This window comes from Amblyomma americanum, chromosome 1 (assembly GCF_052857255.1).
Source record: "Amblyomma americanum isolate KBUSLIRL-KWMA chromosome 1, ASM5285725v1, whole genome shotgun sequence".
Taxonomy (NCBI): domain Eukaryota; kingdom Metazoa; phylum Arthropoda; class Arachnida; order Ixodida; family Ixodidae; genus Amblyomma; species Amblyomma americanum.
The window spans coordinates 372,506,063-372,531,087 of NC_135497.1; the positions used below are offsets into that span (position 1 = coordinate 372,506,063).

General features: G+C 46.2%; 1 long non-coding RNA gene across 1 annotated transcript; it reads right to left on the reverse strand.

The window, feature by feature from the left end:
* Positions 1-769: 769 nt before the first annotated feature.
* LOC144101196 (uncharacterized) lies at positions 770-20,676 on the reverse strand. Its single transcript, XR_013307955.1, has 3 exons — positions 20,646-20,676; positions 20,226-20,367; positions 770-1,092 (listed from the first exon to the last, which is right to left on the reverse strand). It is a non-coding gene; the product is annotated as an uncharacterized LOC144101196 (long non-coding RNA).
* Between the last annotated feature and the right edge of the window lie 4,349 nt (positions 20,677-25,025).

Consider the following 25,025-nt stretch of genomic DNA (forward strand, 5'->3'; position numbering starts at 1 on the left):
TCCGTGCACTGGTGTTGCACAAGTGTATGTCTTGTACAAATTTTTTCGCAGTAGACTGCCTCCAGCTAGCCCAACTTGGAGCATAATTTTCTCTCTCCAGACTGGTCATCCAGTTTATAGTCTAATTTTAACCTCCCAAGCTCAAAATTAGCCCCATCATATTAACTGGTGCTCTCTCCCAGCGCGTGGTACCCTTCAGATCAGCTCCTATGGTTGCCCCAATGCCAGCTGGCTGTGCTAGCCGCAATTGGCAATTGCGCCACATGACAACAGAAGGAATAAATATATTATCCAGAAAGTGAAGACTGCAATGCTTACGCACACTTTCACAACGGACATGCTATATTTCCCAGTGCCATTACTACCAGCACTACCCTTACAAAAATCGGTGTGTTGTTTTAGTGATCGTTTCGTGGACTTCCGTCAACACAGTCAATAACATGGCAACAAAATTTCCATGCACCTTATTGTTGCCAAATTCTTGCATAGTGGCACACCATTTTGCTGACCATCTGTTGTAATCTATTGAGTTCAGATGTCATTTTGTTGATGCACACAGAAAAATAACCTTGTTGGTCCCCTGTTCAACCGTTGTTGAGTTGAAAAGTTATAGTCATTTTGTTGACGCACATATACAGAGAGGCAATCAATCCTGCTGGAAGGACATATTTGCAAATGCAGTTTGTGCCACACGTACCTGCATGTACTTCAAGATGTACAGGAAAATAATGCTAAAATTTGTTTTATTCGCAAAAAATCACAGGTGCCTGACAAGAGCCGAAACAAAAGTTAAAATTTAAAAAAATTAACAGTTATAGAGTGCAGCAGGTGAATGTTGCTGGCGGCCGATTACAGTAAAACCCCGTTGTTATGTTCCTCACTGCTGCATTTTCTCGGCTGCTACGTTTTTTTTCTCGGTCCGGTGAAAAACGTATGAACGGGGTTCCATGTAATAAGGCGTGCCAGGTAGCATACGAGGCTATTTTTCACATGGCCTGCTCTTGCGTTGCTGCGGCCGGCCCATTGTTGAGGCGAGGCATGTAGCTCGCTAGGCTATTCTTGATGTGGCCGGCACTGGCATCCGGAAAGTTCCTGCATGTAAAGCCCGAAAACAAACTTAGCAAACAGATGTTGAACATGTAAAAAATTTTTGTGCCAAAGCACTTGACGTGTGCTATCACTCTGATGTTTCTGCAACATTCATATATGCTTTTGCCAAATCGACTCATCCCTTCCTTATTGTAAATGCAGTAACACTCATTTGTTCCATAAAAGTTTAGGCAATGATATAATTAATCCAGCCATATCCTTCTCAACTGTGAAATATGAAGCTATTGTTAATAATGGTAGATATAAATAAGTTACTTCAGGCAGTCTTAATTGATGTGTCACAATAGTGGGAGCAGTAATTTTGTATGCGTGCATGCAATCTGCTATTTCAAGGCATTCAGCAGCTGATTTAATTCAACATGCGTGACATGTCTAATTTTTTCTCGTTCTTTTCTTTTTTACATGCCATTTGAATTATGGATTATGGGGGTTTAACGTCCCAAAGCGAGACTGGCTTTGAGAGACGACGCAGTAAAGGAATCCAGAAATTTAGACCATCTGGAGTTATTTGATGTGCTGTGACATCGCACAGCACATGTGCACAGGCTTTTAAAATTTCGCTTACATCGAAATTCAACCGCTGCGGCCAGAACCGAACCAACGTCTTCGGGCCAGCAACCGAGCGCCGTAACCATTCAGCCACTACGGTGGCCACATACCATTTGGTGAGGTCTTGCTATATGCTTTGTGTTAGGTGTGCGCGAATATTAGAAAATCGGTTTGATTTGGTGTGGTTTATAGGGTTTAATGTCCCAAAGGGAGTCAGGCTATGAGGGACGCTGCAGTGAAGGGATCCGCAAATTTCGACCACCTGGGGTTCTTTAACATGCACTGACATCGCAGAGTACGCGGGCCTCTAGAATTTTGGCTGCATCAAAATTAAACCGCCACAGCCAGGATCGAACCTGCGTCTTTCGGGTCAGCAGCCGAGCACCACATCCACTGAGCCATTGCGGTGTACCTATGAGAAAATCTCGAACGAGTCAAAAAGTGTATTTTGGAAATCATTCGAACCGAATCGAATTGGTTACGAACTATTGAACACTTAACGAACAATTGGCATAATGTTCAAATAAGGCTTGACATGGTATTTTTCTTTGATGACTGTTCTTTCAAAGAACAGGGCCCACACTGATGCTGCGTACTACCTGCGGTGATATCTGTGCGTTGCAGGGTCTAGTGCCACTATATGGTCATTCGTGCGGCAGCATTAGTAATTCCCATATATGCCCTCTAGCACAATACAACGCAGCAAGACTTCGGCAGGTTTAGCAGCCGTGGAAGCCATGGCTCATATATGTTTTCGCCCCTCTCATGCTCTTAGCTGTGGCTCTAGTTTATTCTCTATGGTTATCAATAAGAAATTAATTTCTGTACGTGCATAACTTTACGTTCGCAGAGTTAACATGATGAATTCATGTTTCGGCCTCTTAGTGTAGATCAGTGTTGCGTAATTTAACAGCTATAGCTTTAACTCCGCAAGTTAGCCTCGTACTGCAGCCCCGCCACTATCACAACAATGTTTAACACTATTCTTCCGTTTTGTACGATTATTTGTAAAAGTAGCAAATATTGGCACAATTATTATATTCGTATAGAACTCAGGCCAGTTACACTACTCATCTTCAATTGAAAAAGTACTATCCCTACACCTCTAGTTTGCATTCCTGTTTTGTTTGCAAAAGAAGCTCAAGTGCTTTCAACCTAAGATATTGAATTTTATTTTACCTCACAGCAAAAGGAGTTTTAAATTCTGAATGAGCAGTTTGGATTTGTAAAAAATAGTTTAGATGACAGCCTACATAAAGATATGTCTGAAAAAAACACTGGGTACTGCCTACAACTTCTCTTGGTCCAGAGCCCCGCTTTTAGAGTGTGTCCATGCGTTCTGCTGCCCGAAGAGAGAGATGCCATGCAGCTCCTCAGGCGTAAACAACTGCAGAGCAGTGCACGGGCATATTTCCCAGGCCCGCTGGTAAAATAATTGAAGAGCTCGAGCACCGATTTATATACCAGCATACCACCACCAATATAAACCTGCAAAGACAAAGCATGTTACACCTTTGTAACAAAAGCATTCGCAAGACAGCAAAGAGAAGAGAACAAAGTTTTCTAGAAGGCCTTGTTTTACAGTGTCCACACAGAAACTGCTACCTAATGAAACATGCACCTGCTTTGGGGTTTTGTCATAAGAGAAAGCATAATTGATTTATTTATTTAAAATACTGCTAGTCACAATACGAGACCGTAGGGGCATGGCACTCGGCACAATACAAAGTTCAAAACAATAAAGAGAAATTGCTGCCTGCGGATCAACAGAATGGGAACCTTGAAAATAAATGTTATATAACTAATAGTAGGCAGGTTTCCAAAGACTACCTTAGAAATTCCGAAGAGCAGAAAAAACAAGTAGAGCAGCAGTCATTCTTGCTTATAAGCATGCCAGAAGAAGGTAATGGGTCACAATGGTCCGCGCAACCATCCGTAAAATGGCATATCAAGGAATGGCAACAAGTAATTGCTGCACAGTCATCTGGTAGAATTTAGGAATATGTGCACTTTACTGATTTTTGTTGGATTCAAATCTTGAGGTGAAGGGAGGTAGCGATAGTCAGTACACACTAGTAACCAATGGATTGAGTTAATTCCATTCGCTGATGGGTAAAGGAAAGAAGGAATGCTTTAGAATGTTGGCTTCAGATGATTTTTCAGTAAGCTTATGCGCATGTTTGTGCAGGGATTGCAGTGATTGTCAGAAGGATGCATATTTAGATATATTTACACTATAGCTTTTGTGTAATAAATGGGTATAAAAACTTCAAACGAGAATCTTTTGCCCTGCGTGATAGTGATGGAAGGCCAGATGAAGCGGTAATATTGGTAGGGGAGTCACAGGGTTTGCATTTGTTATGAATGAACCTTACAGCTTTTCATTGCATTCTCTGAAGCCGAGTGACTTTAGTGATTTTCAGTCTTACAAGTGTAGTGTAGGCAAAAAAGCTTGGTATTTTGAGAGGTTAAACGTAAGCATCTTCTAAGGAAGAACAGCTTTCGCAATGCGGCAGACTATAAACTTGGCCAAAATATAAATAACTGAAATATCAATAACACAATAAGAATCAAACGTGATAAACTGGTCATCACAAAAGCCTAACTTGCATCAAGCGATTATATAGCAAAATAGAAAAACAAATACCTTCTGAGGTATAGGCAGCCCAAGAACAAAGTACAAATGAAATGAGACAGCAGTAGCACTGAGCTCCCATTCAAAGGCATATGGCAACAAAACAAAAATGAGTGCTCAAAGCGAGACATGACATGACCTCAAAAACCAATTTAGAACAAAAAACGCCGCGGTGGCTCAATGGTTAAGGCGCTCGTCTACTGAGCCGGAGTATATAGGTTCGAACCCCACCTTGGCGGCTGCGTTTCAATGGAGGCGAAAAGCAAAGGCGCCCGTGTGCTGTGCGATGTCAGCACACATTAAAAATCCCCATGTGGTCGAAATTATTCTGGAGCCCTTCACTAGAACACATCTCTTCCTTTCTTCTTTCAGTCTCTCCTTTATCCCTTCTCTGACAGCACAGTTCAATACACGGGGAAGTAAATTAATGATGTGGCCTTCAGAACAATACAAGGTGTGCTTAGTCACGTCAAGATGCAGAGCCAAGCAAGACTAGACAGTAAAGCGTGGCGCAAGTACCCCTGTTACCTGATGTTTCCAAAAAGGCGTGCATTTTGCAAGCCAAGTTGAGCTTTTTACTACTACGCCGTTTTTCACTACACCCATTGCTGCTAGGAGCCTGAAAAAGGGGTCACGTTATGCGTATCTATTTTCGGTTTGCTTTCCTTTTTTAGTATTTTCTATTTCTAAGTATGTGTAATATAAGCCCTATATTTTGGCGAACTAATTATGTAAACAGTTGAAAATGCAGCATGCATCAAAGTCTGATATGTTTCTTTCAAACTTTGTTTAACTACGATATCAGGTAGCATGCCAAAAGGCTGAGTGTAACAGATCACTACAAGCTCCTAATTTTCTATCGGTGTATTTTAGCAAGTATATTCACTGAACTTGCACAGTGTCATCACCAAGCAAGTGAAATGGCAAAACAAACGCCAAAACTCACCAAGGACGTGTTATGGTGAACATTCACCTTTTTTTCATTTAGCACTTTTAGCTTTTATGTGCTCAGGCTATAATTGAACTGATTCTGAAGTAGTTTGCACTAGACGGTGATTATTTTGCACTAAGATCTTGAGGCAGTAAAAATATTGCAACTACAGTGAGAGGCCGCAGACGAGAAGCTTACAAGAGAAGCTGTCAGCAGAGGGAGTAGGAGGAAGACTAAAAGTTCAATTAAGGTTTAATTTTTGAGGCGCATTCATAGCTGCGCTATATAACACCGTTAATATTTTTTTGACCAAGTGAAATAAGCCGCCTTTGCTGGAGCAGTCTCTGAGGAGTGCCTTGTGAAACAGGCATTCCAGCAGAAGGATGACATGGTTACCCTTCTGATATAGTTGCCTGAGGAGTGCCATGTGAGATGGACACTAGAGAAAAAAGGATAAAAGCGTTGTCCTCATGCTGCAAAATTTTTTTTTAAATGCAGCCCTGTAGCCCATTATTTCATATTCCTATTTTTTAAACCCTGGCTGCATTGAAGGGGGTCTCTAGTTACTCGAGAACAGCTGGCGAGAGAAATAGAGAGAGAGAGAGAGAGAAAAAGTGCCTATGCTGAGGCTATGCCGGTGTGCTCGTTGGTGTGCAGACTTGGAGCTAAGCGGCCAGCTCTGGACTCACTCGTGGTGCGAGGGTGCGGGTTTTCCCTTTTTCTTCCACCTATTCAGTTGTGCTGTCAACGTTGCATTTTTTCTCCATCTCAGCTTTAAGAAAGCGTGTTCATGATTCTCGCTAAAAAGCACAGAGAAATTTTAGAAATGACAGAAGAAACGTTCCGACCAGTACTAACAAAAAAAAGAAAAATGATTGCTTGCTTCGGATTCATGCACTCCCTACATTCTAGTACCGGGGGTTCAAATTCCTCGCTAGTACTGGTAGGGATTCTGAGGATAGCCGAGACCCCTCTGAATTTAAGCACTCCTTCATAACGAACATGAAAGTGGCACTATCTGATGTTGACCTATTGAGAAGAGACACACATGTTATTTTGAATACGGGAATGCCCATACATGCCGTCAGCATTCTGGTTTGAAGCAGACATTGCAACACACCGATCTCAACACAGAGGTGAAAAAACAGATTTTAGAAAACTCAATACATACTTGTGCTCTGCAATGTATGCTGAACGGGCACAGTCAAGAACAGCCCCAAATCTGGACAGTCAGACATCCTCTTTGATGAAGCTCATTTCAGACCTCTTCATACTGAACCGCAGGCACTTAACCTGCATACCATCATAATTTCCAGCTGTGTATACTTGCATCCGCAATGCCTGGCACTTCGTGGTAATTATTTGTATTGGTAGCATTTCACACAACCACAAAAAAAATGTTTAACAGCCAAACTTTAAATACATAACGCCACTTGCTCACACTTGTTTTTATAAGCTCTGCACTACTTAGGTTATTCATTACCATTTAATTTGAAAGGGCTACAAAGCGCTCCTTTCTCGGGCTACTTCTTCGTCAACCTTTAGCAGTGACTTTTATTCACGGCCGCTCGCAACTAAAAGAACTTTACAGCTGCAGGCAACGTTACCAATGTTAGGCCCGTTTCACATGCTGCGAATTTCCCCGTTGGGCACTGCAAATTCGTTCGTTCTGCGGCTGGAGAGGGGGCCGCCGCTTTTGCCGCAGACGGCTTGCGAACTGTTTCCGTCTGGTTAGAATTCATTCGCAGCGTCGGTGTGTCCATCTGTCTGCGACTGACCAACAGGGAGCATCCACTGCTTGGCTCACTGTCAGGTTTGGCTTTGGCCAGCTTTGGCCAGGCTTAGCTTTGGCCATCGTGTACTTTTAGAATAATTCGGAACTGTTTACTTTGATAAAAAGATACGAAATGTTCTCTTGTATCTAAAAGTGCGCATGACTAGAAGAACATAAACATATTCCATGTTGCATTACTGCCGCATTTGCTCACAGGTCGGATAAGCAGACATCTAGTAACCCTGTTGTCCAAACCGAACGAATTCGCAGGTGCTGCATTGCATGTGAAATAATAATAATAATAATAATTGGTTTAGGGGGAAAGGAAATCGCGCAGTATCTGTCTCATATATCGTTGGACACCTGAACCGCGCCGTATGGGAAGGGATAAAGGAGAGAGTGAAAGAAGAAAGGAAGAAGAGGTGCCGTAGTGGAGGGCTCCGGAATAATTTCGACCACCTGGGGATCTTTAACGTGCACTGACATCGCACAGCACACGGGCGCCTTAGCGTTTTTCCTCCATAAAAACGCAGCCGCCGCGGTCGGGTTCGAACCCGGGATGTGAAAAGCGGCAATCGCATTGCGGCGTCAGCGGCGGCACCGAATTCGCAGTGTCGGTGCGGCAAAATTCGCAGCATGTGAAACGGGATTTACACTGGTGGTCAAGCAGCTTCCTTGCTGGAGTATCGCTGCATGCGACGCGTCGTTCAATTCACGCAGTCGCTTGCATGCCTTGACGCGTCATCCCCCTCGCACACTGAACTTGACAGCTGGTGTAATCGGCTCGTAGAGGTGTGTTATATCCTTAAGACGCCACATAAAATCGCAATAAAGACGCACATACGTCTAGCGAATAATACAACGCTAAACAGACCGAGCGGCGCACGTTATCGACAGTCCGCAACGGGCCGATAGTGGCGTCAAAAAACACGCGTGCAGGCAGCGCACAATCAAGTTGCACGTCGAATAATGAACAGGAAGTCAGGCAATCACCTTAACGAAAGCCCAAAACATAGTCACACGGTTCGCTGGGCCAGCGCCTTGCAGGGCGACATTAAATTGCCACATTTACATTAATTAAGGTCTCCTACGTATACCTGAAATTTAGCAAGCGCATTTATGCACGCACCACGCCGTTCGCGTCGCAACGCATAGATTGCGAACGCTGACAGACCAGCACTTTTATGATTCGATATGGAAGGCGTTTTGCTGCAGCGGAAACAACCAGTGAACCACGTCAATGCCGAAGGGAAACGAACAGGACAGAGCGGTAGGGTTTCGTCAGGTGGGTAGAGTTTCGTGAGATGAGTACATCTCACGAAACCCTACCAGACTCGCCTTTGTGCTCGCTCGTTTATCTTCGCGGTCACAAATTGCGCGCATTCCTGCGCTACACTATGGGTTTCACCTGGAAGCGAAGACTCGACGTCTTGCAGTAACCGCTTTCTTCTCTCGCTTCGCGGCACGAAAAAGCTGCAGTGGCTTTCACGGTTCAAGTCTAACGTATTGTAAAGAGGAAACGGCTCCATGCTTCCCGGCGTGGTCACTTTTTGACAAAGTACGCGAACGGCTGCATGCATTGCTGACACGCGGCGCAAGATACGATAAGCAGGAAACCTAAACGCAAGTTTGAAGCAACAATTTTGAAATCAAAGAAACAGCACCCGCACAACAGCAGCACGGACCATGTCATGGCGCGGCGTAAGCCCTAGCCGGATATCATGCCGGGATGCCCTGATGTCAGAGAGGCAGGAGTTGCTGCGTCCTGCCAGGTGACTTGAGAGCCAGCGCGCTAGATTTTAACGGCGTTGGGAAGCGCGTTAGGCGTTGGCGCGTGGCCAATAGCGTTGCGCGTGTCACGGCAAATAATTAGTGCGAACTGTTACAAAATTGCAGTTAGACTAAGGAGCTTCGCGCCTCAGTGTCTTCGAGTGACTACAATCAGCCCCTCAAAGGCACTCGAAGATGCATTGACGCGTTATTTTCAATCGTCAGATTTCCTGCATAGACTGTGTAAACCGCCGGAATATTGGACATATAATTATTTTGATATAATGCAATTAGTATTTTGTGGTGGGAAGTAAGTGTTTACGTATTTATTTTATAATTATGCTGAGCTGCTCATGATTCAAACAAAGCGAATAAATTTGCTTCTTTGGGCAGTGTTACATGCTCAAGAACACACCATTTCTCTGATGTGCAAATTACCACACATCAGCGCTCTGATGTGCACTTTAGTATAGTGTGCCTGCACACTACAACACACCAACCCACCCTGGCATGCACATCAAAGCAGACTAACACACTAGGGTATGTACACCAGCACACACCAAAGCAGTCTGGTATATGATTTATATATTATACATGTCTTTTTTAGCATTTTAGTCATGTGTAGTTAGTTGGCCAAGCAATGTCCATGAATTTGGCACTTATATATTTTCTGTCCACTTGTGTTATAATATGGTGGTCCTTGTTACCTTTGCTATCTACATTTTACCTGTAGCAGTGAACCTTTGCAGCCCCCGCGGTGGCTGAGTGGTTACGGCGCTCGGGTGCTGGCCCGAAAGACGCGGGTTCGATCCTGGCCGCGGTGGTCGAATTTCGATGGAGGCGAAATTCTAGAGGCCAGTGTACTGTGAGATCTCAGTGCACATTAAAGAACCCCAGGTGGTCGAAATTTCCGGAGACCTTCACTGCGGCGTCCCTCATCGCCTGTGTCGCTTTGGGACGTTAAACCTCTATAAACTTATAAACCAATAAGTAGCAGTGAACCATTATCTGTTAGCTAACTCTTTCTGTGCCATTGTGTTTATATGGCGGTAACACTCTTGCTTCCATGTGATGCATAGATCTTTGTCTTTGAATAGCACTGACCAGAGGCCAGAAGTGACTCTTATTGTCACCTTCTGCCACAGAATTGTGCCAACCCTTATATTCCCAATATTTCAAATAAACAGTGTTGCTGGACTTCCCCAAAATTTTAATCTATCATTATCTCTGACTTGGCTAGAAGACAGCTATGCTTAATGCTGCGACTAAGACAAAGCTGTGGGCACAAAAAATATTGTTATGTGGCCCAAAACGAGAACGACGCAAGAATTCCCCGGGCACAGCAGACATGTCAAGAGCACAGGGCCCGTACAGAGCAAAGCACAGAGCACCCAAGCCCGGAACACGCGCACCTCCGAGACACTTCGTTCACCTAGTCTTCACCAAGAATATCCGTTGCACGGCCACCGGTCGCAAAAACACCGTCTCGGTGTATATTAATGCGTGGCAACGGATGGCGAGAGGTAGTGCTTGAGGCGAGAGACGTGAATAACGTCACGCTGAGGTGCAGGGAAGGTGGTCTCCGGGAAGGCCGGGGTGATCTCGTAGGTGACAGCGGTGACCTGGCGGAGCACACGGTATGGGCCAACATACCGGGACAGAAGTTTTTCGCAAAGCCCGACGCGGCGTGATGGCGACCAAAGCAAGACGAGGGCTCCAGAGGAGAAAGTTACCATGCGATGGCGGCGGTCGTAGTAGTCCTGCTGTGAGGCCTGCGATGCTAGTAGTCGGTATCTAGCCAGCTGGCGGCCGTGGTCGGCCCGGGCAATTGCGTTGTGTGAATATTCAGAAGGCGGTGAAGATGTCGGAAGCAACGTGTCCAATGGTAATCGGGGGTTACGGCCGTACAAAAGATAGAACGGTAAGTAACCGGCAGTGTCATGACGGGATGAATTTTAGGCGAAAGTCACGTATGGAAGGGCAATTTCCCTGTCCCGATGGTCCGGAGAAACGTATATTGCGAGCATATCCGTGAGGGTGCGGTTCAGGCGCTCTGTGAGGTCGTTGGTTTGGGGATGATAGGCGGTGGTCAGCTTATGTTTAGTCGAGAAGGAATTGAGAATGTCGCCGACAATTTTAGAGAGAAAATAACGGCCGCGGTCGCTGAGAAGTTGGCGATGAGTTCGTACAGGACAAAGTCGGCAACGTCAGTAGCAGTACTGGTTGGGAGGGCCTGCGTGACTGCGTCGCGAGCGGCATAATCGGTGGCAACGGCAATCCATTTGTTTTCGGAGGTGGACTCAGAAAACGGACCCAAAAGATCTAAGCCAACATGACAGAAAAGTTCAGTGGGCACATGAACAGGTTGGAGCATACCCGCTGAGAGAGTTGCAGGACGTTTCCGGCGCTGCCACTGGTCGCGGGCACGAACATACCGGCGTACATAATGATAGAGGTGGGGCCAAAAGAAGCGACGACGGACGCGGGCGCAAGTACGCGAGATACCTAGATGTCCAGCAGTGGGGAGGTCATAAAGCTCTTGGAGGACATCGGTTCGCAGGTGCTTCGGCACAACGAGCAGGAGGTCGAGGCCGGCAGGTTTCAGGCTTTTGTGGTATAGAGTGTCATGATGCAGCACAAACCGTCGCAAAGCAGGGTCAGATGGGGAGGAGTTGTGGCGGTAAATAATAGAGCGGAGCTCGATATCCTGTTGCTGCTCATCGCCAAAGTAAGGAATAGCAGAGCGCGAGAACAGGAAGAGGCAATCAGCATCGGTGAGTAGCCGACCGGACTTATAGACTACGGTGTAGTCGTAGTCTTGTAGCGCAAAGCCCAGCGACCTAGCCGGCCAGTAGGATCTTTCAGTGAGGAGAGCCAGCAGAGCGCATGGTGGTCGGTGACAACTGTAAAAAGCGGCCGTACAAATGCGGGCGAAATTTTCCAACGGACCACACAAAGGCCAAGCACTCGCGTTCCATGATAGAGTAATTGCGCTCTGATGTAGAGAGGAGGCGGCTGGCGTAGGCAATGACACGGTCAGACCCAGATTGCCGCTGAGAAAGGACACCGCCGATTCCGTGACCGCTGTCGTCAGTTCGGACTTCAGTGGGAGCGGCCACATCAAAGTGTGCCAAGACGAGCGAGGTGGTGAGCTTCGAGATTAGAGCGGCAAAGGTGTTTCTTTTTAGGGCTCCCCAGGTGAAAGTCATATCCTTTTTTAGCAGATCAGTGAAGGGGAGGGCGATGTCAGCAAATCCGGGCACGAAACGGCGGAAGTTGGAGCACAGCACCAAGATGCTACGTACATCGTTGCAGGAACGCGGCACCAGGAAGTCTTTCACGGCTCGGATCTTAGCTGGGTCAGGGTGAACACCCGTGGCATCGACGACATTACCGAAGATTGTGATCTGGCGACACGCAAAACGGCATTTGGAGGAGTTGACCTGCAGGCCGGCATGATGGAACAGGGAAAGAATCTTGTAAAGGTCAGCGAGGTGACAGGAAAGGCTGGGGAGAAGACAATGACGTCGTCGGGATAGCAGAGGCACGTGGACCATTTTAATCCGTGCAGAAGGGCGTCCATCATACGCTCGAAGGTGGCCGGAGCGTTGCCTAAGCCAAAAGGCAACTGATACAGCCCATCAGGTGTCACAAATGCCGCTTCTCACGGTCCTAGTCATCCACTGCCATCTGCCTATAGCCCGAGCGAAGGTCTATGGAGGAGAAGAATTTGGCACCGTATAAGCAATTAAAGGCGTCGTCGATTCGCGGGAGGGGGCACACTTCCTTCATGATTATCTTGTTCAGGTGGCGATAATGAACACAAAAACGCTATGAGCCATTCTTTTTCTTCACAAGGACTATTGGCAAGGCCCAGGGGCTGTAGAAGGGTTCGATAATGTTCTTATCAAGCATCTTCGTAACCTCGGCGTTAATGACCTGACGCAAAGCGTGGGAGACTCGGTATGGTCGATGGCGGATAGGAGAGGCATCCCCAAGGTCGATGAGGTGCTTCACAGAGAGAGCTTGGACCACCGGGACGTTATTCAGATCGAAAACATCCGAAAACGATTCGAGAAGGGCTCGAAGTTGTGCAGTTTGGGCGAGAGGCAGGTCGGAGGGCATCATGGTCTGTAGAAAAAAAGGTAGGCTGAGGATGCGTGCGTGATCTTGAGAAGGGGCGGCGTTGAATACAGCGACTTGGCACAGTGCGAGAGGGGAGATTTTCGCAACGCAATTGACGCATGAAAGAACTTTTCAGATTCAGATTCAAACCATTTTATTTCCTTTCAGTTGAAAGTGGAAGGCGAGGCAAAAGGCATGGAGCCTGACAAGGCTTCGACTCCCATCTTTAGTTCAGAGCAGGCAAAACTTCAATACATTTGCAGGGATTTCTACTGATGAAACGGTGTACACATATAAAGTACATATGAACATAAAATGCTGGCTGTCGATTAACGCAACGTTCGAAAGCACATCAGAGGATCCGTGACAACACACTGGCGAGAAAAACAAACCGCTGGATAACATGTTGACAGAAACATAGAAAAAAAAACTTTTTCGCAACAGTGGTGATTTGCATGGGCATTTGAGTGCAGCTATGTAAATAAGATATCATCAGTGATCTTCAGGAATGCTTCGTGCTGTAATTTGAAGGGCTTATATGGTAGCGTAATATCAATGTAGGACTCGCGATGGTTAAATAACTTTGTTGCTTGATAATCAAAATCCTGTCTTCTATAATTTGTTCTCACTTTTCTTGTTTTATATGTATGGGTTCGAAAGCTATAGTGTGGCGATATATCTGTAAATCTAATGTGAAGTTTTTTTTTATGGACTAATTGCATCAGTTTAGAGTAATACACTTTGTTGGCCGGTAATATATCATGTCTGAAGAAGAGTGGCTGCGTTGGTAGGTTACGTATTCTACCTCTATAATTCTCAAATAGACGTAGAAGGCGCTTTTTCAGTACGAGAAGCCTGTCGTAATTTCCTTTATTCGTAGTGCCCCACACTAGATAGATAGATAAAGAGGAGGAGGGAAAGACAGGGATGTTAACCAGAAAGGGGTTCCGGTTGGCTACCCTGCACTGAGGAAAAGGGATTAGGGGGCTAAAAGGAGGAAGAGAGAAGGGGAAAAAGGCATAACACACACACACGCACACCGCTGTCACAATTTGTCACTCAATCCAGTCGCTCTCAAGTAGGCAAAGAGTGCCTTGTATGCCTTGAGGGCAGTCGACTGCTGTGGCCATGGACCGAGGATCTTTTGCTCTGTTCATGGGTGAGGATCTAGGCGGTCCAGGGCACAACACAGTGTGTCTTGAACTGGCAAATGCAGGGCACTCACAGAGAAGATGAGCGATGGTCTCCTCACAACCGCAGCTTTGCGTAAAGTAGCCGTGAGTAAAATAACGTATAATAAAAAGTATTTTGCAGCCAGAGAGGAATAAGTGGAGCTATACCGCTCATACAGCCCACAGCATGGGAAAGATCAGTTAGAAGGTGATTAATATGTGGAGTCCAGGATAGATCTTCACTGAACCAGACACCTAGAAATTTCTGAAAATTAACCTGTTCAATGTGTTTCGTTCTGAAATTAAGTGTGAGGCTTTCTTTAGTAACTTTGTTGACTGGTTTAAAAAGTATGAACTTTGTTTTACGCGTATTTAGTTGCAGACTATTGTCCTCTAGCCAAATAGATAGCTGAGACAGGTAAAGATGAGCTCCATTTTCTAGGTCATTTGCGTGTTTACCTGTAAAAAGTAAACTAGTGTCACCAGCAAAGACAGTTATATCAGGTGTGTATTTAACATCTGTGATATCATTTATATACAACAAAAAGAAATTGGGACCTAGAATGGAACCTTGAGGTACTCCTAGTTTTATTTCTAAGTTTTCAGAGTGCTCTCCATTGAGGTTTATGAACAGGTATCTTAATGACAAATAGCTTTTAATAATGTCTGATGCAACGCCTCGAGTTCCATGCCCGTGAGGTTTGTGAAGCAAAATTTCGTGGTTGACAGAATCAAAGGCCTTCCGTAAATCAAGAAAAATTCCCAAAGTAAACATTCTTGCTTCAATATTCTTTAGAATTAATGATTTTACATTGAGCAGGGCCTCTTCAGGTGTCTTGTTTTTTTGGAACCCGAATTGAAATGGTGAGATTATATTATATTTTTGCAGGAACATAGTCAATCGAATATTTAGAGACTTTTCGTATACCTTTGAGAAAACCGGTAACACTGAAATTGGTCTATAATTAACGAAATCATTATGTGTTCCTCCTTTGTATATAGGTACCACTTTAGCTATTTTAAGGTGGTCAGGAAAGGTTCCTGTTGATATAGATATGTTTATTAAATGTGACAATAGAGGACTTAATTCAGATGACACATACTTGACAGTTGAGACTTGGATGTCATCATAACCGCTCGCCGCATTTGGCATCATTTGCTTTATGATTTTGTCAATTTCTGAAGATGTGATGGCAGTTAGGACTATAGGGTTTGTTTTTGAGCCTACCTGTGTTCTTTTTGTTGGCTAGGGATTGAAGGCACAATGCTGTATTAATGAAGTACTTATTCATTTCATCCGCTAACTCTTTCCCGCGGAGAACAGAATTATTCACCAACATCTGTTCCACTGGGTCGGAATTTAGGCCTTTTCTTGTGAGGGCGTTGACTTGTTTCCATATTTTGCAGGATTGCTCGTTATTTTTGTAAACATGGCTTCATAATATTTTAACTTAGTCTATTTGATGTCAGCATTTAATTTATTTCGGATTTTCTTGAAATCAGCAAAAAAGTTTCTGTCTTTAGTGGCAAGAAATCTGTGAAACATTTTGTTCTTAGCTACTATTCTTTTGTATACAGCATTACTAATACAGGGTTTCTTTATTATCTTGTTACGTTTTTTGATTTCTCAAGGGGAAACGCAGAATCATAGAAATTTCTGAATATTTTTAAGAACGCTTCATATGCTCTGTTTGCTTCATATTCTAGGTATGCTGGATACCAGTCCGCTTGCTGGATTAAAGCTTTGAAATTATTCATTGATACCTCATTGATACTTCTATGTTGGAAACAATTGCCATTATGAGCCTCATGGGATAGGCGATGCGTGGCGAAAAAAAGAGGTAGGAGATCACTGATGTCACAGGAGAGCGTGCCAGAAACGAACTCTGAAGTGTTGTGGTTGGTGACACAAACGTCAATGGACGCAGAAAAACTGGGGTTGATTCGAGTTGGTCCTGGTATAGTGTTTTCGGATCCGTACGATGCAACAAGATTGTTGAAGTCGTGTGAATAAATGCCTTCAGACACTATATTAATGTTAATATCACCCATGGTAAAGAATGGTTTTTGATAGGATTTACAGTATTCCATAACCACCTCAAACTTAGCCAAGAAACGGCGCTTGTAGCCAGTTGGCGGTCTGTACACAACCACAAGTATGAATTTTTTTGCGTCACCCAACCACTCAATATCACAATCTGAGTCAGTAATGTCATCAATTATCTCACCTGTGAACAGGCGCCGCAGTTAAACAGCAATACCACCACCTTTACCACTTCTATCCGATCATATGCAGGACTAGTTTCTAATTTGGGGCGCGAAATCAGTTTTACCTAGCCATGTCTCACAAAACAACAACGCATCAAAATTTACTTGTAGTTCATCAAGATAACAAAGTCATCTTGTTTGGAATGCTTCGTAAATTCAAGTAAAAAAGAGAGGCACATGGTTGGAAAATACTGAGCTTTTCCTTGAGGGCATCGCTTTCAATACAGTCATCCATTGACATGTCTGGCATAAACTAACAAATAAAATTGATAAAGCACAAAAACTGGGGGTAAAATCACTGAATAAGAACAATGTCATCTTTAGCAGCAATTTGAATGACATCGGACGATTAAACCTTGCGCGCTTGAGGAGAGAAGCCGAAGTTGAGGAACGAACGGGAGAGACAGTGTGTTCGCCTGAACCGAGGCGATGGCATACGGCAGAGCAACGTTGCGGGTCAGCAGGAGATCGATACTAGGTACAACGAAGTAGTCGCCATCGGGAGGGGGGAAAGGGTGTCAGTGGAACAAAAAAGGCGGCTTGAGAGGGCAGGCGAGCATAGTCTACATTGAACAGGCGCAGAGAGGGATCGATGTGGTCGGAACGGAGTTGTGGGAGCTGCGAGCAGTCAAATCAGAGCTGAATTGTCAGAGACGAAATCCACGCTGAGAATGAGGTCATGGGCGCATGCGGACAAAACGGGGAACTGAACCAGGGTACTGTGGCCGGCAACAGTGATGCGAGCAGTACATAGTCCGTCCACAGCAGGTGTGCCTCCATCCGCCACACGCACTAGGGACGTTGCAGGCGTGAGCACTTTGCGGAGGCGACGGCAAAGGGCAGAGCTCATCACAGATACATGTGTACCGGTGTCAATGAGGGCGCCCACAAGAAAATCGTCGACTGTGACGTCCAGTAAGTTCGGTCGGGCGGCCAGTAGAGGATTTCTAGTTGGGGTCATTGATGCAGCATCACCTCCGGAAGCTGCAGCAGCTAGTTTTCCAGAGTGGAGCGGACGGGGGGGGGGCAGTGGCCGAAAGACGGGGTAACTGCGGTGAGCGTGAGCGACGGCCTTGGGGCGACGGTGAGCGGGAATTCCGGAAGGAGAAAGCAGACTGATCGGGCTGGGAGGGGGGCGAGAAACGGCGCTGAGTGTTAGGTCGGCAGTCGGAGAAGCCAGCGGGCGGAGGCGAAGACCAAGGAATGCGGCAATGTCGAGAGATATGTCCAACGCGCGAGCAGAGAAAGCAGATGGGTCGGCTGTCAGCCGTGCGCCATTCCGCCGGATTGCGGTAACGGGACGTGGAGTAGTAGGTGGGGCGGAAAGCAGGGGAAGGAGGCTGGTGTACAGGTGAGCGGCCAATAGAACACACCTGGGGGGAAAGATCAAGGTTTGCCAGTTCTTGCTTGACGACAGCCTGATTAAGCGACACAACGAACAGGGTAGTATCAGGGACAGATGGTGGGGATATGACAGGTGCGAGGGCCTCCAGTTCACGTCGGAGAATCTGGGTGACTGAATCGGTGACAACAGGGGCGTCCGAGGCCGCGCGGGATGGCGATCGCTGGTCCTCACTGGAAAATATCGCGGCCGTGTTAGGAAGGCGAGAAAACTATTGCAGAATGCGGCGGCCTTTCACTTGCTCAAATCTACGGCACTCTTTAATGATGGAGTCAATAGCGGCACAGTCTTTACAAACAAGCAAGTTGAAAGCATCGTGTACAATGCCTCTGAGCACATGGCCCGACTTTTCGGTCTCACTCATGGCAGCGTCGACCTTGTGGCAAAGAGCCAAGATGTCCTGAATGTAGTCCACATAGCTTTCTGTCGAAGATTGTGGTCGAGACACGAGCTGTTTCTTGGCGGCGAGCTGGCGGTCATCAGGCCTACCGAATAGTCCTCAAATTCTCCTTAACCCTTTCAGTCACGAATTATGATGTTTTCGGGAGAAAAATGCTATACTCACAGGTTTGAAGTTTGAAGTGTCTGTAGGTGAAAAAAAACGTTGAATCGCTCCAGAGCAATTACTACGCAATTGCGGCCGCGTCCTCATATGGAGACATCGTGCCTCAATCCTGCTTTTCTTCATAAAAAAATAATAATTACGCTGAGGCAGTGTACACCAAGCAGTATTTATTTCAGAGGGTGCAATAGGTGCGCTGACCAGTTCAGTGGTTGTGGTATCGGTAGAAACAGTCTTTCTCAGCTGCGATGCACAAGAATACGTCACATTTCCTGCAGCGGACCCTGGTTTTCGCAGAAAATTTCTCGTACTTGCAGCGCTGTGGAAATGGCAACTGGACCTGCTGAGGCCAGTGATCCTTTGCATCGTACCTCACAGCATTTGGCGGTAATGGACGAGAGTTGTGTGTAGGACGTGGTGGTACCTCAGCTGAGCCGGCACTCGGCCGCCCTCTCTTCCTTGGTGCACTTTTGTTGGCTTGCACTAGGCTGAGAGCCACATCAGTCTGGAAGGCGAGCATGTCGAGGGCCTTTCTTCTCGAAAGTCCGTGGCTGCTGGCCTCTCGCACGTACTCCAGCCAGGAGTTGGCCAAAGCCAGTGATGTGAAGTGGCACATTACTCTGACAGGCCATTTTCTGGTTTTTGCTTTCGTGGGGTAGAGGGCCATTACAAATCTAGTTTGTCCACTCCTCCCATGAATCTGTTGTATTCCAGAATTGCTTGCGGGCACAGTATTTCTACCCTCTCCTTTGATGCATCACTCCATCCTCTCGTGACACCAACCGAACCGTATCCTACTTGCGTAGAAGCGATGTTTACGACACCATTGTCAAGCCATCTAACTAAAACAACATCACCTTCTTCAGTCACTTTCATGTCCATCGCTCCTCTTCCTTCTTTTTTAAGCTGTTTCTCATTCTTCAGGTTGCAACCCATCAGTCTGTTTCCCCTGATCGTTCCTGTTGCTTGTATGCCAACCATTCGTAGTTCGCGATGCAGGTTGACAGATGTGAAGTAATTGTCAAAGAAACACTTGAAGTTTCTTCTCTTTGGCAATTTCTCACACAGTCTCATTACAACAGAGCCACCAAGACCGAGATGCACATAGCTGTGGTCAATACCAATTCTTTGCCCTGGTATATTTCGAAATCGTGGGCGATTCCATCCGGACTGCATCGAACAAAAACTTTAACACCCTCAGGGTTTGGCTTCGACTTAATTACTTGTTTTGCGGGCAGTTTTCTAGTGAAGGGTATCATCTGTTCATCGATGCTTGACTGTTCCGTTACGTCAAGCTCCAGGCATCGCTCCCTCACGACATCAATCAGTGGTCGCACTTTCCAGAATTTATCGGTGCTGTTGGGGGCTGGAGAGCTCGCATCGGTAATGTGAACAGCAGTCCGAAGCTTAAAAAATCTGTTTACATTCATTGCATCTGCAACCACGGCAATCCGGGTCCGCTGCTGCCAGTACATTCTAATTCTAGGAAATTTTAGCGCGGCCATGTACATCATAACGCCGAAAAAAACCTTCATTTCTTCTGGTGTAGCGCCCAGCTCTGGGCCGGTTGTTCTTAAGTAATACAGGTTTGAGCACTCTGCAAGTCTTTCAAATGTGCTGTCAGGGAGGTATTTAACGAAATACTGAAGAGGTTCAGCCGGCATCTCGTTTTTCCTGGGGGCTGGGATCCATGAAATGTCACCTGGATCGAAGGTTTCCTTCACCCAGTTTACAAGTTTTGTGCGCTTTGTTGGGTGATTCACAACGGCATCGTTATCTTCATCAGAGTCACTGCTCTCCGCGGCGACTAACGCGGAAGCATTGCTTGGGCATCCAAGGTCAATGTCCTACGATAAAAAATAAAACGAAAGCGTCTAGGGCTCCGATTTTCTAAATATCATGAAATAGTTTTTTGAAATATACATACCACATCCACCACATCGTCGGACACTTCGCCTCGTCGTCAGATAGGTCAGCGTCGGTCAGGTTTCCGTCAGCAATAGCCAAAAAAATTTGCTGTGCTGCAGAAATGCTGGCCTTGCGGCGAGTCTTGCGATGCCTCTCGATAGCTGAGAAGAGACGAATGCAAGCAAAAATGAACACAACACGAATGGCACAAGCAAACTAACTTCCCGCGGCAGTGCTAAAATCAAGTACAGGTTAAGTCACGGTGTGTCCGTTTGTACACACGGTTCTGAACGGTGTCAAAACTATGAATAAAAAGACCTAGGAATAAAACATTGACTGTTTTTCGTTCAGCTAGTTCTTTCTGCACATGAAACAGGTGTTTATATGCTTTATAAATTATTTACATCGCAGTAAAAAAGAACTTTGAACAGCAACTCACAGGAGATCCCATAAAACGTGGCAGCGTCCATCTTGAAACGATGTTTTTGAAAAGTGTTCCTGCACTACACACAAGATGGCGCTACCTATCGCTTTCGCAGGTTTCGAATATTAGCCGCACTACTTTGCAGCATGAAGCGTTTTGATTTTCATGACAAAAACGACGAAGAAACTCGCGTCTCCATATGGAGACACTGTGACTGAAAGGGATAAAGATGCCCTAGCTTGTTAAGTCTTCCTCATGGGTCTCCTACCACACTCGTGCACTGCCATTGAGATAAAAGATGACATTGGCTAGCATTAGCGTAGGGTACAACCTGTTATAGGTGCTGACGCGTTCGTAGAGGTTAAGCCAGTCTTTGACATCCGTAGCATCAGTGCCAAAAAAGGTGCCGGGGTCGCGAGGAGGAGCCATGATCACGATAGGAGCGGTAGTGGGGTTAGTTGGGCTCCCTGACTCGCTGGGTGGAGCCATGGTGGTAGGCCCGGCCTGACGACCACTATGAAGCTGCGTGGTAAAATCAGCACCTCCACCAAAGATGTTACGTGGTTCAAGACGGGAACGACGCAAGAACGCCCCGGGCACAGCAGACAGGTCAAGAGCACAGGGCCCGCACAGAGCACAGCACAGAGCAATCAAGCCCGGAGCACGTGCACCTCCGACACACTTCGTTCACCTCGTCTTCACCAAGAATATCTGTTGCAATATATAGCTTTTAACTACAATGCCTTTAAGTTACATCTTGCATTTATAAATGTGCAAGGACGTTCTTTGGGTTTTGTGATATGACTGAATTTTTATTTACTTTGCACCTATGAACGAAAGAACATTGAAGTATACTATAAAGTTTACCGAATTACATGCTCAAGGATAGATTTTTGCAAATCCCCTAACTAAATGTTACAGTTCCATGGTGCTTTTTAATACATGATGCATGATCCCACCTCTTACTTTTCAAGAATCAGCAAGATATTGATAGTCTTTCCCAAGGGAAAAGAACAGGCCTGTCTCAGCCTACTTGAGTCCTAATAAATGGCTTTTTATATTAAGGCATTGTTACTTGAATACCTAAGTTAAATATATATTCGGCTTAGTTTACCCATGCACCTTCGCATCAGTTGGCAGCTGCGGATGCGGCACGAGCACGCATCCTGAACCGTTTCTTTCCGCCTGTACAGATCACATCTGCAAGGAACTGCCTACAAGAAGACTTCGTCTACCCCGGCTGCGCCGCATATCGCCCCAAGAAAAAGCATCCTGGCCGTGGCCGTGTCTACCGCCTACCATCTACCGCAACGCGCCTGCGCGGGATCCCAAGCCCCTTGGTTTAAAAGCCCTGCAAGAAGCCCCTTCGCATCAGTTGGCAGCAGCGGATGCGGCCACGAGTACGTATCCTGAACCGTTTCTTTCCGCCTGTACAGATCACAGCTGCAAGGAACTGCCTACAAGAAGCCTTCATCTACCCCGGCTGAGTAGCTTATCGCCCAAAGAAAAAGCATCCTTGCCGTGGCCGTGTCTACCGCCTGCCATCTACCGCAGCGCGCCTGCGCGGGATCCCAAGCCCCTTGGCTTAAAAGCCCTGCAAGAAGCCCCTTCGCGTCAGTTGGCAGCAGCGGATGCGGCCACGAGCACGCATCCTGAACCGTTTCTTTCCGTCTGTACAGATCACAGCTGCAAGGAACTGCCTACAAGAACCCTACATCTACCCCGGCTGCGCCGCTTATCTCCCCAAGAAAAAGCATCCTGGCCGTGGTCGTGTCTACCGCCTACCATCTACCGCAGCGCGCCTGCGCGGGATCCTAAGCCCCTTGGCTTAAAAGCTCTGCAAGAAGCCCCTTCGCATCAGTTGGCAGCAGCGGATGCGGCCATGAGCACGCATCTTGAACTGTTTTTTTCCGCCTGTACAGATCACAGCTGCAAGTAACTGCCTACAAGAAGCCTTCATCTACCCCGGCTGCGCCGCTTATCGCCCCAAGAAAAAGCTTCCTGGCCGTCGCCGTGTCTACCGCCAACCATCTACAGCAGCGCGCCTGCGCGGGATCCCAAGCCCCTTGCTTTAAAAGCCCCGCAAGAAGCCCCTTCGCATCAGTTGGCAGCAGCGGATGCGGCCACGAGCACGCATCCTGAACCGTATGTTTCCGGCTTTACAGATCCAAGCTGCAAGGAACTGCCTACAAGGAGCCTTCATCTACCCCGGCTGCGGTCTAAAGTTTGTAAATTCATTCTTACTTCCTTTCTTGTGCAGTACACTCACTTTGGCAAGCTGAATTTGCTTCGGAAATAGTCCTTGAGATAAACAAAGGTTATATATTTGAGTTAAGCACCCTGCTATGTCTTCTATCACATACTTTACTGGTTTTATGACAATGTCGTCTGCGTCAGCACTTTTACTGTTTTTTAAGCCCATGAAAACCGATATCACCTTTGACTCTGATATTGGCGTTAAGAACATAGATTTCTCGTTTCAAGTATTAAGAGCATTTGAATCGACGAAATTACTAGTTATATCTGTAAAGTGGCTGTTCAATGCATTAGCTAAGTCAATGCCTGTCAATTCCTTACCCCCATTCTGAATTGTTGTTATTGGGCTTGAACCTGAAGACCTGCCCAGAAGTGCATTCAGTTTCCTCCATAATTCATCTGACTTAATCATAGAGGAAAACTTGTCACAAAAATATTGATCGCGCGCTCTCCGTATTTCCGTCGTCAGTTTATTTCGAAACACTTTAAACGCTTTAAATATGTCAGGGTCTCGTGTTTTTTCAAACTTTTTGTAAAGCTTGTCCTTTTTACGAATTTTCTTCAGCAATTCAGGTGTAATCCATGGCTTCCTAATGTTCTTACGTTTCTCTGCATGTTTATCAGGAAAACACTTGTTGTATATACGTAAAAAGGCCGTTAAAAACAAAGCGTAAGCCCTTTCGGCAGCTGTTTCATTGAGAACGTCACTCCAATCATGACTATTAACTTCCTCTTTGAAAGTGTTCAGTTTTTTTGTCGAAATATCCCGAAATAATTTAGTTGCCACTTTTCTATTAGGAAATTTACTTTTCGGAATGCACATAAAAGTGGCGCGGTGGTCACTGATATCTGTATTTATTACACCTGCGTTCAGGACAGGCATGTGCGTATTGGTTATAATTAGGTCAATTAGTAATTCAGACTGCACTGTAACACGTGTAGGATTGGAAATCACGTTCTGAACAGCGAAGGAATTTAATACATTTTCAAATTCAATTTTCGTGGGGTTGTCTACAAGGAAGTTGATATTGAAATCACCACCTAAAATGACATCGTATTTGTTTTCGCTTATAAAAGATAAGAAAAAGTCGAGAAAGGAAAAAAAGAATTTTAAGTTTCCGCTTGGGGGGCGATAGATAACTGCCACAACCTTCCTTTCGATAACAAGAGACAGGACTTCATAATCAGGGTGGACAAAAGAAAATTCATGCAACACTTCAGAGTGAAAATGTTTTTTTACCATCAATAGTAGGCCACCACCGCGACTGTTCGTGCGATTGATAAAGTGTGAGTCATACAAAGGAAGCTTGAATACATTGTTATGTTCAGTATACCAAGTTTCGGTCAGCATGACCGTATCAAAATCAAAGCCTAACTGTGTAAAAAGCAACTCGAGATCGGCTGTCTTAGCCACCGCTGAACGAGCATTTAAATGAAATACACTAAATGATTGCGGGTTCTGAGATCCGCAAACATTAAGAAATTCACTGCGCCGCTTATCGCCCCAAGAAAAAGCATCCTGGCCGTCGCCGTGTCTACCGCCTACCGTCCACCACAGCGCGCCTGCGCGGGTTCAAAAGCCCCTTGGTTTAAAAGCCCTGCAAGAAGCACCTTCGCATCAGTTGGCAGCAGCGGATGCGGCCACGAGCACGCATCCTGAACCGATTCTTTCCGCCTGGGCCGCTTATCGCCCCAAGAAAAAGCATCCTGGCCGCGGCTGCGTCTACCGCCTTCTGTCCACCGCAGCGCGCCTACGCGGGATCCCAAGCCCCTTGGTTTAAAAGCCCTGCAAGGAGCACCTTCGCATCAGTTGGCAGTAGCGGATGCGGCCATGTGCACGCATCCTAAACTGTTTCTCTCCGGCTGTACCGATCACAGCTGCAAGGAACTGCCGAAAAGATGACTTCATCTACCCCTGCTGCGCCGCTTATCGCCCCAAGAAAAAGCACCCTGGCCGTGGCCGTGTCTACCGCCTACCGTCCACCGCAGCGCGCCTGCGCGGCATCCCAAGCCCCTTGGTTTAAAAGCCCTGCAAGCAGCACCTTCGCATCAGTCGGCAGCAGCGGATGCGGCCACGAGCACGCATCCTGAACCGTTTCTTTCCGCCTGGGCCGCTTATCGCCTCAATAAAAAGCATCC